Here is a 17002-nt window from a genome sequence, read left to right as displayed (position 1 = left end):
AAACCATCCTGGGGTCCTCTTCCTCTTTTCCTTGTAGCAGGGGCTGGGCAGTCTTCAATACTGCATGATGGTATAACATCTCTGCAATATTTTACTGTGACCCCAGGCCGATGTAGTAAAGATGTGGTATGTGGTGAGGAATTTCCAGCCCATAGGAAATTATAGTATTTATTTGAGGTTGTGATCTCAACCAAGGGGGTATAGAGTTGTGGCAGTCATGCTGTTTTTGAGTGGCTTCCCTCTAGATCAGGGGTCTCAAACTCAATTCTCTCGGGGGCCACTGGACAGATTTTCTTATCCCAAGGGGGCTGCTTGCTAAATTTCATACTTCAAATTGCATTTACTTAAACATTAGCATTTTCCTGCAGCAGGAATCCCTAATCTGGTGTTTACAAGTGGCAGCTGTCATCCATTCAAGTTAATGATCAGGTGACAGCCACTGCATGTAAACACCTGCACACCACATGTAATGGTATGTGATATGATTGCATGCAGTTAGGAAACAGTTGATCATGCATCCAGAGAGAGTGATTGATTCCTAACTACATGTGATCATATCACATATCATTACATGCGGTGTTCCGATGTTTACATGCAGCAGCTGTCACCTGACCCTTAACTTGAACAGGTGACAGCTACCGCTTGTAAATACCAGATTAGTGATTCCTGCTGCAGGAAAACACAAATTCCTGACACAGAAATCCATAATCACACCTAAACCTACAGGTATGAATGGGGCCTAATACACACACACACACACACACAAATGCCCCCCTCCACACACACACACACACACACACACACAAACACACACACTTAAGCAGAATAATACATCCCCAACACCCCCACACACACATAAAATAAAAGAGAGCGCCCAGTCACCTGCACAATCCCTGGTGATCTAGTGGTTGATTAGTAAGGTCTGGTGCAGACCTTACTAATTGTTCCTTTCAGATGGCTCAGAACTCCGGCCGAAAGGAATTACTGACTGATGGAGCTGGCAGGATGAGCTTTGCGGTTTGCATCTACAAGAGTTGCACTGTGTAGCTGTTCTCACAAGTAAGGTACGGCATACCTAACTTGACAGCCGGTTGCGGGCTGAATGGTACCGGTTTGCAGGCTGGAATTCCCCTGCGGGCCAGTACTTTGAGACCCCTACTCTAGATGCTCTGCTTTTCTTTGGCATTCCAAACATTTGGAAAGGGTAAATTGCCAGTTCACCATCCTTCAAGGCCTGTCCCAAACCTACAGTATTTGGAGGTTTTGGCTGGAGAGCCAGCAACACAGCCCTGAAAAATGCTGCCTAATATATTGCAGAAAGGAACTCTATATAGGAGACAGTGCGGGAGGGCTTGATGAGTACCTGTCTTGCCTTTCCCTTTGTGTATGGTACACAACACATCAGCTCTGACAGTTAGGCGTTGCAGACCAGATTTTTAAGAAATAATTGTACGCACAGAAAATGGTGTCACGCTTTTCAAGCTAAAGCTTTTGTATCATGTGAGAACATATCTCTAAAGATGGATTGAAAGATATTGCAGTTCTTGTAGTCAGTGGTCACTGTAACTCAATGAAAATAGTTTTTTCTTAATTTCAACCTGAGTAACTAAATCATTTTGTACACCCCATACCATGTCAACCTCCACTGCTCTCCCTGTGTTCCCTCCTCCTTTGAAAGTGTCACTTTTCTCCTCTCCCTTGTATGTGACTTGTTCCCTTTACCAGACTGCAGCTGCACTGCTCCCTGTTATCAGAACAGCGTGCCCTCCCTTTGACATCTTTTTCTCTTCACTCCACCTCACCTGGCTGTCAAGCTCATATTAGAGGACAGATTCGCAGAGCCCTCTGTAATTATCAGATTACTAATCATGGTTTAAGGAAAAACAGCAGCAAGATTCAAGTTTGCTGTGAAAAAGCAGGAAATATGACAAGCTGTATGAAGAAGCTCGAGGGTCAAACTGTCCCCAGCTGTATTTGCCAACAGCAGGACTATCGTGATTGTGATGCTGTAGATACAATATTTGATGGTGCTATAATCAGCATGGACTTAAGTGATATCATTGGTGAGCTTGTCCTGCAATTTTTTTTTTCCAGACTCCCAAATATATGTTTATTCTACATTTTGAAAACTCCACGTGGAGGGGGGGCAGCTGTATAGTACTGGGAATTTGGAAGCCAGCATATAATTTAACTTGTTTGCAACCACGCAAGAGTTGTGGGACAGTTGACCACAATATCAGGGTCTGGAAAACATCTGAACTGCAGCTTGCAGAAAACATCCAGGTAGCTGAAAAATGTAAACAAACATGCATTTTAATGTTCACCAAAAACTATACTTTTAGTGGTGCTCTGATGAGCTGTATCACCCAGTGGCATCCTATCCTAGAAGGGAAATCTCCTGAACCCAATTCTTGTCCCTGACATACCAACCTTGAACTTATTCTGCTGCCTGAAGAGTCAGTTGAGAAAAGTGAGATCTTATCAAAACAGCAATGGGCATATTTGTAAAGCGCTGAATGTCACTTTCACCAAACATTCACTGATGTCACTTAAAACACATGCACCAGGAAGATTCCCCTGCAGTGAATGTTTGGTGACTGTCAGAAGCACTGCTTTATAACTAGACCCCACCCCATCCCCCTCAAGGGTAGAGAATTCTTCGGCAAAGCCCAAATATTTATATGAAATTGGGAAGGTGGCTCCATCTCTATGCCACTACCTGAAATCTCAGATTTTTTTGGTGGACTAGTCCTTTTAATGGTCACGGGTCAAACAGAGCCAGAGTCAGAAAAGCTTTGATTGACATTTGATTTAGCATTCTACACATTGTTCAGACTTTACTAGAGCAATCCCCATGATATGGTATTCTCTGAACATAGTTCTGTTAGATTTGTTTTAAAGATGGATGCCACTTCAAAAATTATGTCACTCTGCGATTTCCTCTGCTGTGACTGAAGCACAAAGAATGAAAGACATAATGGATAGAAGAGAGCCAGAGCTAGTTTGTCACATTACCTTCAGTTTGATCACACCATTCATCAGCTTTCACGTTTCATCTGTGATTGAACAGGTTCGTGATGTTGTGTTTTGGAGCTCTCCTGCCAACCATAGAGCTCAAAAACCCAGTGGACTCTGAGAACTGGGTTAACCCTTTTAAAAGCCAGAGATCTTAACTCCCCCTAGGTGAACATACATTGCTTTAGGCAGGGGCATGTTTTAATGCTTAAGTGTAGGAAGATGTAGAAGATCCAAATGTAATCTAGTTATGTATTCCTCGCAGTTAAAGTCTGGCCAGTAACCATCCAACAAACAATATCACCCACTCCACTCTAGATAACCACAGCAGCTTCAAATAAGCTCTAGTCTAAATGACGGAGATACTCACCTAATGCTAGTTAAGTAATTAAATATACACTATATTGCTAAAGGTATTGGGATGCCTGCCTTTACACGCACATGCACTTTAATGGCATCCCAGTCTTAGTCCGTAGGGTTCAATATTGAGTTGGGCCACCCTTTGCCGCTATAACAGCTTTAACTCTTCTGGGAAGGCTGTCCACAAGGTTTAGGAATGTCTCTATGGGAATGTTTGACCATTCTTCCAGAAGCACATTTTGGAGGCCAGGTACTGATGTTGGATGAGAAGGCCTTGCTCGCAGTTCATCCAAAAGGTGTTCTATCGGGTTCAGGTCAGGACTCTGTGCAGAGCCTTTATATACCTTGCTTTGTGCACTGGTGTGCAGTCATGTTGAAACAAGAAGGGGCCACCCCCAAACTATTCCCACAAAGTTGGGAGCATGAATTGTCCAAAATGTCTTGGTATGTCTTGGTACGCCGAGTTCCCTTCACTGGAACTAAGCCCAACCAATGAAAAACAACCCCACACTATAATGCAGTCAGGCAAGTACTGTTCTCCTGGCAACCACCAAACCCAGACATGTCCATCAGATTGCCAGACAGAGAAGCGTGATTCGTCACTCCAGAGAACACATCTCCACTTCTCTAGAGTCCAGTGGCGTCGTGCCTTACAGCACTGCATCAATCACTGCTTTGCATTGCACTTGGTAATGTAAGGCTTGGATGCAGCTGCTTGGTCATGGAAGCCCATTCCATGAAGCTCTCTACGCACTGTTGTGCCAATCTGAAGGCCACACAGAGTTTTGAGGTCTGTAGCTATAGACTCTGCAGACAGTTGGCAAATTCTGTGCGCTTCAGCATGCTCTGATCCCGCTCTGTCATTTTACGTGACCTACCACTTTGTCGAGTTGTTGTTGTTCCCAGTTGCTTCCATTTTGTTATAATACCACTAACAGTTGACCGTGGAATATTTAGTAGCAAGGACATTTCACAGAACACCTGAATCCAATTATTTGGAGGGGTGTCCCAATACTTTTGGCAATATATGTGTTGTGTAGAGGGTGAGTTTTTTTTAACCCATGTCACTTGAAGACCCTCACACTGTAAGCACAATTTGCACATTCCGCTTTACTACTCTCCTCTGGGGCTCGGAAGGAGGGGGATTCTTTAACAATGGTCACCCCACATCACAAAATGTGTCACTTATTGCAGCACATGCTGAAATTCATAAGTTATGACAGCCTAGTCCTCACCCTTTCACCCACTCGAAACCTGTCATTTTGATTTTTTGATCCGATCCGTGCCTAGTTGTCATAGTGGAACTGTCCCTGCAAAATCAGTTATTTTGGTATGTACTGTATGTAAATCTGTGCTATCTGTCCAGTAAGCCATTTGCCATGCAACCCCTCTTTCTGCATGACAGTCCCCCAGTTTGCAAATTGTTCTTCGAACCCCCCTGGCATGTAGAATGTCCATTCAGATGAGCATCACAGACATTTCCAGTCAGGTGGCACTGACATTTTGCTTGCTGCAGGAAAGTGTCCTTCCGTTGTTTCCAGAAATGTTAACATTTGTGCAACATACTGCTATTTATGCAATTCCTCGATGACCGGAGGATGATAGTACTGAGCATGCAGAAAAACTTAAAGTGAATTCTTAACTATCGGATTTGGTCCTTATTGGCCCTTAAACCCTTAATTCAGGACAAACCTTTTTTTTTTAAAGTGTGGGTTTAGAACACCAGTCGGGTGAATGGCTGCCTGTGTCCTCTTTAGGGGGATTTTCCCCCCTTGGTTTGCGTTGCCTCTTTTTTGGTGTAGTGAAGGTTAACGTGCATAGTCCTTTGCTGCAAAGGAAAATCTCACAGTGCTTGCAGTCCCTTAGAAACTACTAAAGCAAGATGATGTACAGCCTATAATAACTTCTGACACGTCATGGAAAAACTGGCTTAATGTTTGAAGGGCCTTAGTAGATATTTTAGTAGACCCCAAACACTTTAAGAAGAACTCCCAGTTTTTATCAAATTAACCCTTGCAGTGCAACTACCCTCACACTGCAAAGCTTAGGTGCTTGTTTTGGTCTAGGGGTGAAAATAAAGAGGATATATTCACCTGGTTCTCAGGTCCTGTGGCAGGGACTGCTCACCTCTCTCCCACTCCACTTCGGGTGAGGTATGTCCTTCAGCATCCCCACTTCTAATGGATCTGCATTAGACATGATGATGCCACAGGTCCTTAGACTGCCGGAACCCTGGGAAGAAGAGGCTGAATGGATAAGTTTAGCAGCCAGTAGGGAACGAGAATCAGGTGAGTATTTCTTCTTTAGTTCCGTCCCCGGACCAAAACAATAACTTAACCGTTGCAGCGCAGGAGTAGCCCCACAGCAAGGGTTACTTTTTTCTAAAATCCTGGAGTTCTTCTTTAACTTTAGGCAAACCTTTTTTTATAGAGTGGAGAGGAGTTGGAACACCTGTCAAATTTTCATTGGCTGCCTGTGTTCCTTTTAGGGTTATTTTTCTCTTGATTTGTGTTGGTCACTTGGCACCTGGGCTGAAAATTAGAGGACATAAAAAACTCCCAGTTGACTCTTCTCCAGAAGAGTAATAGAAGGAAAATCTTTTGATTGGGAAACTTGTTCTGGTGACTTCTGTCTAATAGTAGATTTTCCTTTACTTTGTAGATATGTCCTATCACATCCATTTGTGTCTACAGGACAGGAAGTTGCAGGGAATTTCCCCAATTGGTCATTTTAACAATTCTCTTCTCCATCCCAAATAAAACAAAACAAAATGTTTTTAGATGTAGTTTAAAAGGAGTGTATAGTGTTTTGTACATATTTGCTTTATTTATTGTGATCAACAGTTAAAACATTTTAATTTTTTTCTAGTCAGATAAATAAGAAACAATGACTGTTTAAACCAACAGGTAGAGCTTTATGCTCCTTTTACTTGTTTTCATGTATTTCCTGACCTGCTGTTAAATGACAGTTATTTACACGACACAATAGCTCAAGCTGACATTTACTTGATAGGAGGCAGTCTGCCTAAATGGAGATTTACTCTGTTGTCATTATGGGAACCCATTTTCTCTAGGAAAGCTTTTTCATATATTTACTTTTTCTTTGCAAAACAAAGACTGTATACATATAATAAATTAAAACATCAGTTAAAATTAAAATAATAAATTATATATAATTATAAAACAGTTTACTCAAACCATTATGGTTTCCCTTTAAATATATTTGATGAGAAAAGCATGACAACTGCTTACACATATTTTACGGTATTTTGCATCATTTAAACAAGTGGGCCGAAACAAGTAAAATAATTATAGGCCTGTCTAGAGCATTTGAGCTTAACTGTGCTGGGATGTTTGTGTGTTTTTTCTATTACTATACATCTGCAGGAAGCTCTTGCTGTGACTGTATATACTATATTGTTTTATTTTCCACATCATTACCAGATGTTGCATTGTCTTTCATGCTATGCTTCCAAATATTGCTGGCCTATTTTTAAGTGCATCTTTTTGAAGCTGACTTAATTTTCACTGACATAATAGAAGTCACCAGCAGTCACTATGTCACATAGTTACTATGTTGCCCAGAAGAAGGGACCCTGTGTGGCCCCGAAACGTTGGCTGTTTGACGCATGTGACGATTGAATAAAAAGTGCTTTACTTCTTGCACATATCATCGAGTGCTGGTGACTTCTATTATGGACTGTATCTGACATGGCACCATCCGTGCTGTCACTTCAAGCACCAACCTCTTACTCAAGGTCTGTACGCTGTATGGAGTGCAAGTGATTTTGTATTATCAATTTTCACCGACACACACATCTAACACTAAAGGCACTAGGTCTGAGTATCATATAAGCAGGCGACAAAATACTGAATTTTTCTGTGTATCGCAGAAGGGTTACCTTTTTTGATTATATTTATTTCAATGAAATTGAAGCAAAAATTGGGAGATGTCAGTGAAACGTTGCCGTTTTTTCTAAATGCTTTCTTGTCAATAGGGAAGGTGTAATTAAGGTGATTTTTAAGTGTGCAATAGGCTTTAACTGGCTCCTGAGGGTGATGAAAGCTGGATTCAACTAGCATAGACCTGTTCTTTTGCCAAATATTACCCATTTGACCTCTTATTATTTTTCGCTTTGTTTACAAAGAAAGAAATAGATCGTTAAAACATAACAAAGTAAAAGAAAATGTAAAGCAAAAATATACAAATAACGATCAAACACAAAAAATGGGGGGAAAAGAACAAAGAATACTAAACACACACATAAAAAAATCAAATGCTCTAATTTTTCTGTTTTCTTAAAGCAAATTTTGCCTTATCAGCTAAGAGTAAAATGTAGAGCCTCCACTTGCAGAATTGGTAATTATCATTATCATTATCACCGAAACCGTCCTCTGATTCTTACTCAGGTCCATAAATGAAGGACTGGAAACTTGGACCTCTGCAAGAGGTCCACTTTAATACCCCCCTCAAAGCCAGTAAGTGAGTAAGAGATTTTAATTATTTCACCCTGACCCTGCCATGGCAGAGCAATGGGTGGGGCTTTTCTACCGATTTGAAATAAAAGTATAACTTATCATGCACTCCATGTATTTTTTAGGTGCATTTTAAAGACATTTTTTACCCTGCATTTTTTTTTGTGTGTGTGTTTTTCATGCAAACTCTCAGGTATCATTTTCTTGTCACTAGCCACAATGTAACCATGTCATCCTTCTTCACAATCGCCTGTCAGGTGCTCTGCTCCCAGGTACAATTGACCTATAAACAGATCCAGTTGCATGTTTACTGATAGCATAATTTAATCTTCTCTGACAGCGGCTGAAATTAGGCCCTTAAAACATTAAGCCAGTTTTTCCATGACATGTCAGAAGTTATTATAGGCTGTACATCATCTTGCTTTAGTAGTTTCTAAGGGACTGTAAACACCATGTGATTTTCCTGTGCGGCAAAGGATTATGTGCGTTAACCTCCGCTACGCCAACGTAGACCTGGAACGTGCACAGCTCGTTAACCGCTCCCCAGTGGACCGCAAGCTTCTTTAACCCGTAGCATGCCAGCAAGGCCTACAGAGATAGTATGGCCCTCGCCATGCTCTTGACTTTGATCCTGCATGAAAAGTATCTACGATAGGACTCTGTGACAACTGCTTTTGTTCTAAATTGTGCACATCAAGGCATACCAGGCATGTCAGGTTTGTAAATGATGAAAACTATTCATCAGGCGCCTAAAAGAGGCTTTTGGCAGTAAATTAATGATCGTGGCGGCACCGAGTATCACTACACGGAGACTGCGGAGAGCTTTCATCTCAGCTGGGTCTCTGAGCTCAATGGAGGGCTTGTGATGTATATGAGGGGGAACGGTATGGAATATGGCGAGGCGACCGTTACAGGAGGGGAAAAAGACGGGGGCAGGAACGGATGTATATCAATCGAAATAAAAGCGTGACATGTATAGACAGTGTGAGATTGGATGGGGATATTGTCGTGGGAAAATGTTCCTCTCTAGTCTAGATCATACATATCATTCTTGTCAGAGGAAGTTCTCTGACCATAAAAAACAAACAACAGGTCACAGACTGAGAACTTTTAGACAGGAACTTCAACTGAGTTGACATGTCTGTTTTTTTAGCACTTAGTCCTAAAATGTAGGGCTGGGGAAACTTCAATATGCTTACAGATCCCATATGATTACCCAATATGCCCCCATCCCCAGATTGTCAAAACCATCTTAATCACCAGACCAATAAGACTTCAAAAGATACTTGTTTTTACTTTTGATGTGGATTGCTAAGAGCAGAACATCTAAAAGAAAATCTTAAAGATGTATGGGTATTTATGTATATAAAAAGGTAAATTCAAATGCACAAACTAGCTACAACTAGTGAGATTTTGGCTGTTGCATTTGTGCAATGAAAACATGGAAATGAGTTCAGGTTACTGACAATGGTAAAGCCTGCGTTGACAGCCTTTTGTTCTCTTCAAGCAAGCTTTGCATTCCCATCCAGTTTAAATTTGTAAGGTGTTTTCAGATATCCAGTCCTCTAATCATTTGGTTCCTATACTCCTAAGGTGTTTGGATTCCACCAGATACGGACCTCTGCTGTAGATTGTTCTTAAACCACATTGGGATTTAGCTACGTGAAATGATAGTCCTGTAAGCTGGAGCGAGAAAGGTCATATAAATGTGATCCTTAACTGAACCAATGAAAAGATCTTTCAATATTCTCTCTAATTCAAAGCTGACATTTGGTTGCTGCAGGTTACTGCACATTTGGGACGTATCAAGTGTCTTAAAGAATAAGTTAACTTTGCTAAAAAGTGCACTTATGCTTTTTGCTGCCCCCATCCTTTCCCTCTGCACATCTGTACTAACTGTCCTCTAAAGGGCCACTGCTCAGCTATTGGTTGACATCCAATACTACACGTCTCCCTCTCCTGGCCGTATCTGTCTTCCGTCTGGGAGATGTCCCCATAGAAGTATATGGGTCTGTAATGTGCAGGTACAGCCAGCAGAGGGAGTATTGCAGCGCTGGATGTAGACATTAGCAGAACCATGCCTGTTGGATCTCGGTAAGTACATATCTGTGGAGGAGGAGGGTGTGATGGTGTAGGTCGGGGGGGCAAAAAGCATAAGTGCACTTGTCCTTTTAAAGACACTTGATAAACAGGAGCCATGCCTTCCATACATTTTCAAGCTTGCACTGGAAGAATGAAAGGGACATTCTGATTTATTGCTAAGAAGATAAAATCCTATTTAATGCACTTGGTAAATGAAGCCCACAATTAATTTTTGAACCCCACTGAGTGCATATATGACAACTTCCTAATTTGTTAGCAACCTTAACATGATCAGGAAGTTGTAGATGAGTCTCGGTGGCCAATTAGCCATTGTAAACATGGAAATAAATGCCAAGCAAGAGATTAAAGTCATGAAGCAGACCCCCAGTAACAGTGGGGGATCTTAATAAACACATGCCGACTATACAGCAGGTGGGGGATGAAGCAGAGTGAATTACAATGTCTCTTTATTTCATAAGGTGGAACAGGAGGAAAGAGGAGATGGCAAGAAATAATACTCAATGGCTGCAAATTAAAACAATAGATGTTTTCTGCATAAAGGACTGAAGACGCTCGTTAAACAGAAAGCAATGACAGGCAGAGAGAGAATCGTGGATGATGAATAGGGAAGTGTAGGCGCAGACGGGCAACAGTACAGCCCCATAAATACCCAAGAGACAGGCAGAGCATAAAATAAACGTAGAAGAGCTTCAGCACAACCGGGTGTAATTGATTATAACGAGCTGAACCCGAAGCTAGAAAGAGAATGGAATCTGTTTTCTGTCCCATTTACCACGCTTTCCAAACCTGCCTGGCAGCACTGCATGGATCATAAGTTATCCAGCCATAGTGTGACAGTCAGACACAAAGGTCTGATATTGCTACCGTTTGGCGGTGGGGGCTAGGGGGTGTCGTAGAGGAGACCTACCCCTCCGTTCTGCCATGGCGTCTTCGTGCCCATCATCAAGAAAAGGGATTTATAACACTAAATTATGGCAGACAACCCAAATCTATTTCCCTGTATGTGCTTAAGCATCAACCTTGATTTTATTTTTTGTATGAGCCATAAAAGACAGCCTTTTCCACAGGAGCGAACCTCGCCGCCTACCCTGAATAACAACCAAATACGCTTTCACATGTCAATGTCCTGTCAGGTTCTGTGACAAATTCACATATAGAAGACATTGCTGGGACACGGTCCTGGGCTAGACACTGATAATTCAGGAAGTGCCACAGGCGCAGAATGGATGTAGTGGACATTTTGAAATATCTGATATATACAGTGTCATCATGTTGGCGGAATCCAGATAATCTTATTTTACGCTTGCGTTACAGCAGATATACAGAATTATAGCTAAGAGAACAGGAAGTATGGTTGGGGACATTTTAACCCCCCCCATGCTTACTCATTGAGGCAGTGAGCGACATGTGAAGAATAGAAGCCTACGGTAACCAATCAGAATCCATTTATACTACGGTAAATGTAAAACACCTGAATCATTCACAATTTCCTGAAATGCCACCAATATTTTTTTTATTATTTATTTATTACAGGTATTTATATAGCGCTGTCAACTTACGCAGCACTTTACATAGTTGCACATTTACATCAGTCCCTACCCTCAAGGAGCTTACAATCTACGGTCCCTATCTCAGATGCATACATACAAGGGCCAATTTAGACAGGAGCCAATTAACCTTCCAGCATGTCTTTGGAGTGTGGGAGGAAACCGGAGTACCCGGAGGAAACCCATGCATGCACAGGGACAATATGACATCAGCTGTAGATGCCTTCATGTCTGCTTAGCAGTGTTCTTCAACGGCCAGAGCCTTAAATCCCAAACCCCTCTGATAATCAAATATCATCTAGTTTTCCTGGTCGAGAGCATGGCCCTGCCCTTAAGCCACAATTTGGACCAGTTAAAAGCTCCTACCATAGTGATTGTTCTCAATCAAAATATGCTAATATTTAGTACATTAAGCTTGGGATTTTGGGCTCCTCTGCATTAAATAGAAGAGAGGGCATTCAGGCACCTAAATGGCACCTATGCCATGCCAGCAGCAAAGTTTTGTATGACATTTGGTACACTTCGAAATAATCTCATGCAGCTTGTCCAACTCCAGCAAAAATCAAAATTGAAGTGTGTATTGTAAGTTAAGTGCCTTTCCCAGATGCTGTTTCCTCAAAACACATCTATGCTATTTTAAACAATCAGTTTCCTTCCATTGGCATGCTTATTTTCTGCCACAGGGGCCTTTCCTTTTATTTAGGGGGACCATTCCCCTAACTGCCCACGTATAATTCCAATGACTGTGAGTGGAATTACTTCTGGTGACTGGAAGTGTTGCCTTCACCAATAGGAAGTGTCAACGTCATGCAGGCAGTGGGGTGGACACCCAAGGTAGATCCCTGTCGGATGTAAACGTTGATTGAGAAAAGTCTCGAGACCTGAACATCATGTGACTGCAGCTTTGCCAGTGACTACTTAGAGCAGGGGTGTCCAAACTCCAGCCATCCAGCTGTGGTGGAACCACAAATCCCATGAGGCATTGCAGGATTATCACAGCTACAGACATGACTTCCGGAGAGAGATGCATCTTGGGATTTGTAGTTTCGCCACAGCTGGAGAGCCGGAGTTTGGACACCCCTGACTTAAAGGGTGGTGGCGTTCTTGTTTTGCCCAGATTTAGGCTTTAATAGGCAGTAAACTGATAAGCAGGCATCCGTAGATATCCTTGAGAATGTCCCCAGGCCAGGCGGCAGTCAACTTTCTAAGAGAAGGTTAATATTTGCATTACGGTGTGGGCGGTGGGAGTATATCAGTCATATCATCAGGGCAGCGGAGATGGGAGAAGGAGGTTGTTATGAGTTAATTCACCTTTTAATTTTTTGTGAAGGGGTGACCTTATCTTTATGTCATTCCACTCCAGATACTACAAATAAAAAAATGCATTGGAAATGCATGTCAATGCACATCATGACCCATGACAACACACCTAACGCTACAAAAAACTCTATGCACATGCATAGATCAAATGGGCCCTTAAAGGAAATTTGTCCGTTCCTATGTGTGTAACTTAGTCAATGAATGTAACCTGTGCTGTAGGAGCTTGTGTTTTTCCCAGGGCAGTACAATCATTGTTCATCAAACTGCATGGATGTGCAACGTCCTGGAAATAGAACTGGTTTCGGGAATTATACAAGCACTGAATCCTCGGCTGAAACCTGAAGAAGGACAACTTTTAAGTGACTCTGCCATGAAAGAAGTATGCGGGCTGCCATTGCTTGCCTCTGACCACAGTATTTTTGAGTCAGAGACCCCGAACAAGCATACTTTGAACGAGTCAGAGTTCCTTAATTCTATACTAGTTCTTGACAGCCACGGAACTAGCATTCTTAATAGGAGCTCAGCAATGGCATCTGCCATTGTTCTCTCATGACAGGTTCACTTTAAGTAAACCATTACATTTAAATGTAAACATATTTTTGCTGAGGCATCTAACCAAGGTAAACGTGTTTACATACCGTGTCATTCAGCTGCCTCTTCCTCGAAGCTTGCTGCTTGACACATGCATGCAAACTGTCTCCCTGTCGCTGCATAGGAAACCATATCACAAAATTGCTCTGTTTTTTAAAGCAATTTAAACTTTAATGAGTTTGGAAACTTCAGATCAACACAAGTGAAGATAGCAGTCAAAAGATATATTGCCACAACAAATGAAATGGATTTTATCTGCATTTTTTTCCTATGCTGTCAGTTGTGTAACATCGCAGTCTTGCCCCATGAGAACCGGAACGGCAGGGATGTTTGGGGTTGCAAGCTTAAAGGGGAAATCCGATCAACATTATTTGTATGTGAAATAGCTGCATAACGTAACCACATTTCAATTTTAAAAAACCCTTTTTTTTTTATAGATTTGTTTTTTAAATGATCAAATACATTTTTTTCATCTTAGTGGTCACGTCTTCTCTTGAGAAATATCTGAACAAGGCCTTTACTAGGAAAGAATCTTAAAGCCCAGTGGAAGTATCACACCTTTTCTTCTCTTTATGCTGGATTCACATCTATGCGCTTTTGTCTTCCTGATGCGTTCACCTTTCATTTCAGAGTGCATCAGCGTGTATTGATGTACATTGTGGATCAAGCATCTTAACGCATGTGTTGAGATCAGAGCCATAGCTAGCTCCCTTTGCGCCCGAGGCAAGAACAGAAAATTGTGCCCCCCCAATGTTATTTTGAGAAAAGTAAAGAACAAACAAGGAAATTAAAGTGACATTTAAGGTAACATTTGATATTAGATCTGTTTATGGGGTAATAGAGACAGAGCAGTGGAGTAAAATGGATTTTAAGGGGGTGATGGGGACAGAGAATGGGGACATGGAGTTATAAGGACAGCGCAGGGGAGTACAATTGATTTTTAAGAGGTGATGGGAACGGACATCCTGAATTTAAGTGCTAACTACTAGGTATGCACCGATATATCGGCCGCCGAAACATATCGGCCAAAAATGGCACTTTTGGCATAATGCCGAAAGTGCAATTTTCCTGCCGATACATCGGCACATCCCTGATTTCTTTCCTCCCCGCTGGGCGCTGCTCTATGTCCCAGCGGGGAGAAGAGAATGTGACAGCGCTGTGAGAGTGCTGTGAGCGGCCGGCGTCTCTTCCCACACCGCTCTGCCGCCTATCACAGTCCGGCGGAGACATCGCTGTCACAGGAGGCTGGGCTTTCCTCTCTACACCGCTCGATCAGCCTCCTGTGACAGCGTGTCAGAGAGAAGAGCAAGGTACACACACTCAGCGATCAGTGATTGCTGAGCGTTTGTAGATAATTGAGGACACGGTATGTTAACTATATCTTCAATTATGAATGAATGGGAGTGAGCTACATCACATCTACATCACCCCCATTCATTCATAATTGTAGTTATAGTAAACAAACAATGTTATCAATGAACAGGAACACTCATAGAAGATTCTTGTTCATTGATAACAGGGGACACAGAAAAAGAGAGAGCCTCTTTTTCTATTTTAAAAGGGAAATATCAGGTAAATAAAAAGTTTATAAAAAATAAATTAAAAAAATGTGAAAAAAAAAAACTTTCGGTATCGGTTTTGACCTGACATTTTTTTTATTTTGGTTTTTTGTTTCGGTTTAAAAATTTCCATTTCGGTGCACCTCTACTAACTACACATGCAGCATACCAATTGCTTACTTCATGAGGGGATAGAGTGGGTTATGGCACAACATTCTCCCAATTACATATTTAGTCTCCTTCATCCCTAAGTCTTCCTTGCCATCTCTCAGCACTTTTTAGCTCCACGTGCGAGGTATAGCCGGAGGGGTCATGTGATACTCCTGGTGCATGGAGTTTTCATCTGGCTTTAAGCGGCATTAGCCAATTGTCGGCTGGGAACTCATCAGCCAATAAGTGAGGCAATCAGCACTACAGCCACCCTCCTGGGAACCAGCCATTACGCAGCACCGCTGCGTGCGTGTCTGCTGATCACCTCTATGGTAAACTGAGGCGATCAGCACTGCAGCCGCTCTCAACTCCCCCCATACCTGGGAACCAGCCAAAAAGTGGCAGAGCTGCTCTTGAGTGAGATGGTAATGTGAGGCGATCAGTACTGCATCCAAATCCCAAAGCACCCACCAACCTCTTACCCCCGCTGGGCACCATGTCCAGGCCGGCCCTGGCTGTGACCCCTCGCAACTGCCTCACTCTCCTCACCCTTCCTACGACCCTGGTTGAGATATATTTCACCATTTAGGCATTTACAGTATATTTATACAATGTAATTTATAGAGCACCAACAATTTAAGCAGCGTTATACATAATGTACGTTCACATCAGTCCCTGCCCCCAGGGAGCTTACAATCTAAGGTCCATATGTTACAAGTATGTATACGCACTTATACTTGGATAGAAGCTATTGACAAGTTTTTGAGTGTGGGTGTAAACTGGAGTACCCAGAGGAAACCCACTCAAGCACAAGGAGAACTACATGCAGATACTGTCTTGGTTGGAATTCGATCTGGGAACCCCAGTGCAAAGCAGGATTGGCAACCACAAAGCAATGTGCTGCCTGCTTTGATGCATTTGCATTCATTTCAATGGAAAAACACATTACACAAAAAATGTGAAAGTGTGTATCCATCCTTTTAGTTTTGTAGCCTATGATTTGTGATTGTTTGAAAATGCCCTCATCACAAGTGCCCTCACACAAACTTTTATTACAGAGGAATAGATTATCAGACTACGTCTGTTACTGAGTGCTGATTACTGAGAGCACTGGGCCTAACTCTTGAGCTACACAGTCATAATTAGACACACTGCACATCTGCTGTAACAGGAAATTTTAGGCAAGACTAGGTAAATGGAGGCTGTTGGGACAATGTCTGTTCTACTGCAAATTTATAGATGTGACTTTATTTGGGTTTTAAAGGATTTCTAGACTCTGGACATACCATGTTTCCCCAAAAATAAGAAACTGTCTTATTGGGCTCAAAAAAAACACACTAGGTCTTACTTTCAGGGTAGGTCTTCTTATTTTTTTTTATTTTTTTAGTGTACAACGATCCACACTTATTCATGTAGAAAAGTCTACATGTATTCATATACAAAAATATGGTGATCAGGGCAATCAGGGGTGCCATACCTTTCCAAGAGCAATTTGCTAACCAATCTCTGGCCAGAATGAGCGAACCACACTTTCACTATCAATTCCTCGCATGTGTAGTGTATTCGGTATCACTCCGCCTGTGACAGGAGCCGGCTCTATAGTGGAGGCATCAGCTGTTGTGGCTCTGCTCCCTCCGCTGCCGCCTCGCTTCCTCTAGCGCTGGCTTCGTTGGCAACGCTGATTCTCTCCCGCCTCTCTTCAGGTTCCCCCTTATGCCACCACTGGCCCTGGGAATGGTCACAAATAGGTCTTTTCGGAGTAGGTCTTATATTTTAGGAATTTGTGAAAATAGTACTTGGTCTTATTTTCGGGGAAACAGGGTAGTAGTGACATTTACCAGCAAAGACGGTATGGGATCTAAAGGGTTTTTTCCAGCTGAAG

The 17002-nt window shown here is 42.2% G+C and overlaps 1 protein-coding gene across 2 annotated transcripts in view; it reads left to right on the top strand.

Annotated features, from left to right (window-relative positions):
* CADM3 (cell adhesion molecule 3) overlaps window positions 1-17002 on the top strand; it is a 378944-nt gene that overhangs the window by 176568 nt on the left and 185374 nt on the right. The window lies entirely within an intron of this gene.

The sequence above is a fragment of the Nanorana parkeri genome, unplaced genomic scaffold (genome assembly GCF_000935625.1).
Source record: "Nanorana parkeri isolate BGI_ZX_2015 unplaced genomic scaffold, ASM93562v1 scaffold202, whole genome shotgun sequence".
Taxonomy (NCBI): Eukaryota; Metazoa; Chordata; class Amphibia; order Anura; family Dicroglossidae; genus Nanorana; species Nanorana parkeri.
The sequence above is the reverse complement of the archived record's forward strand: the minus strand, read 5'-3'. Positions and strand labels throughout refer to the sequence as shown.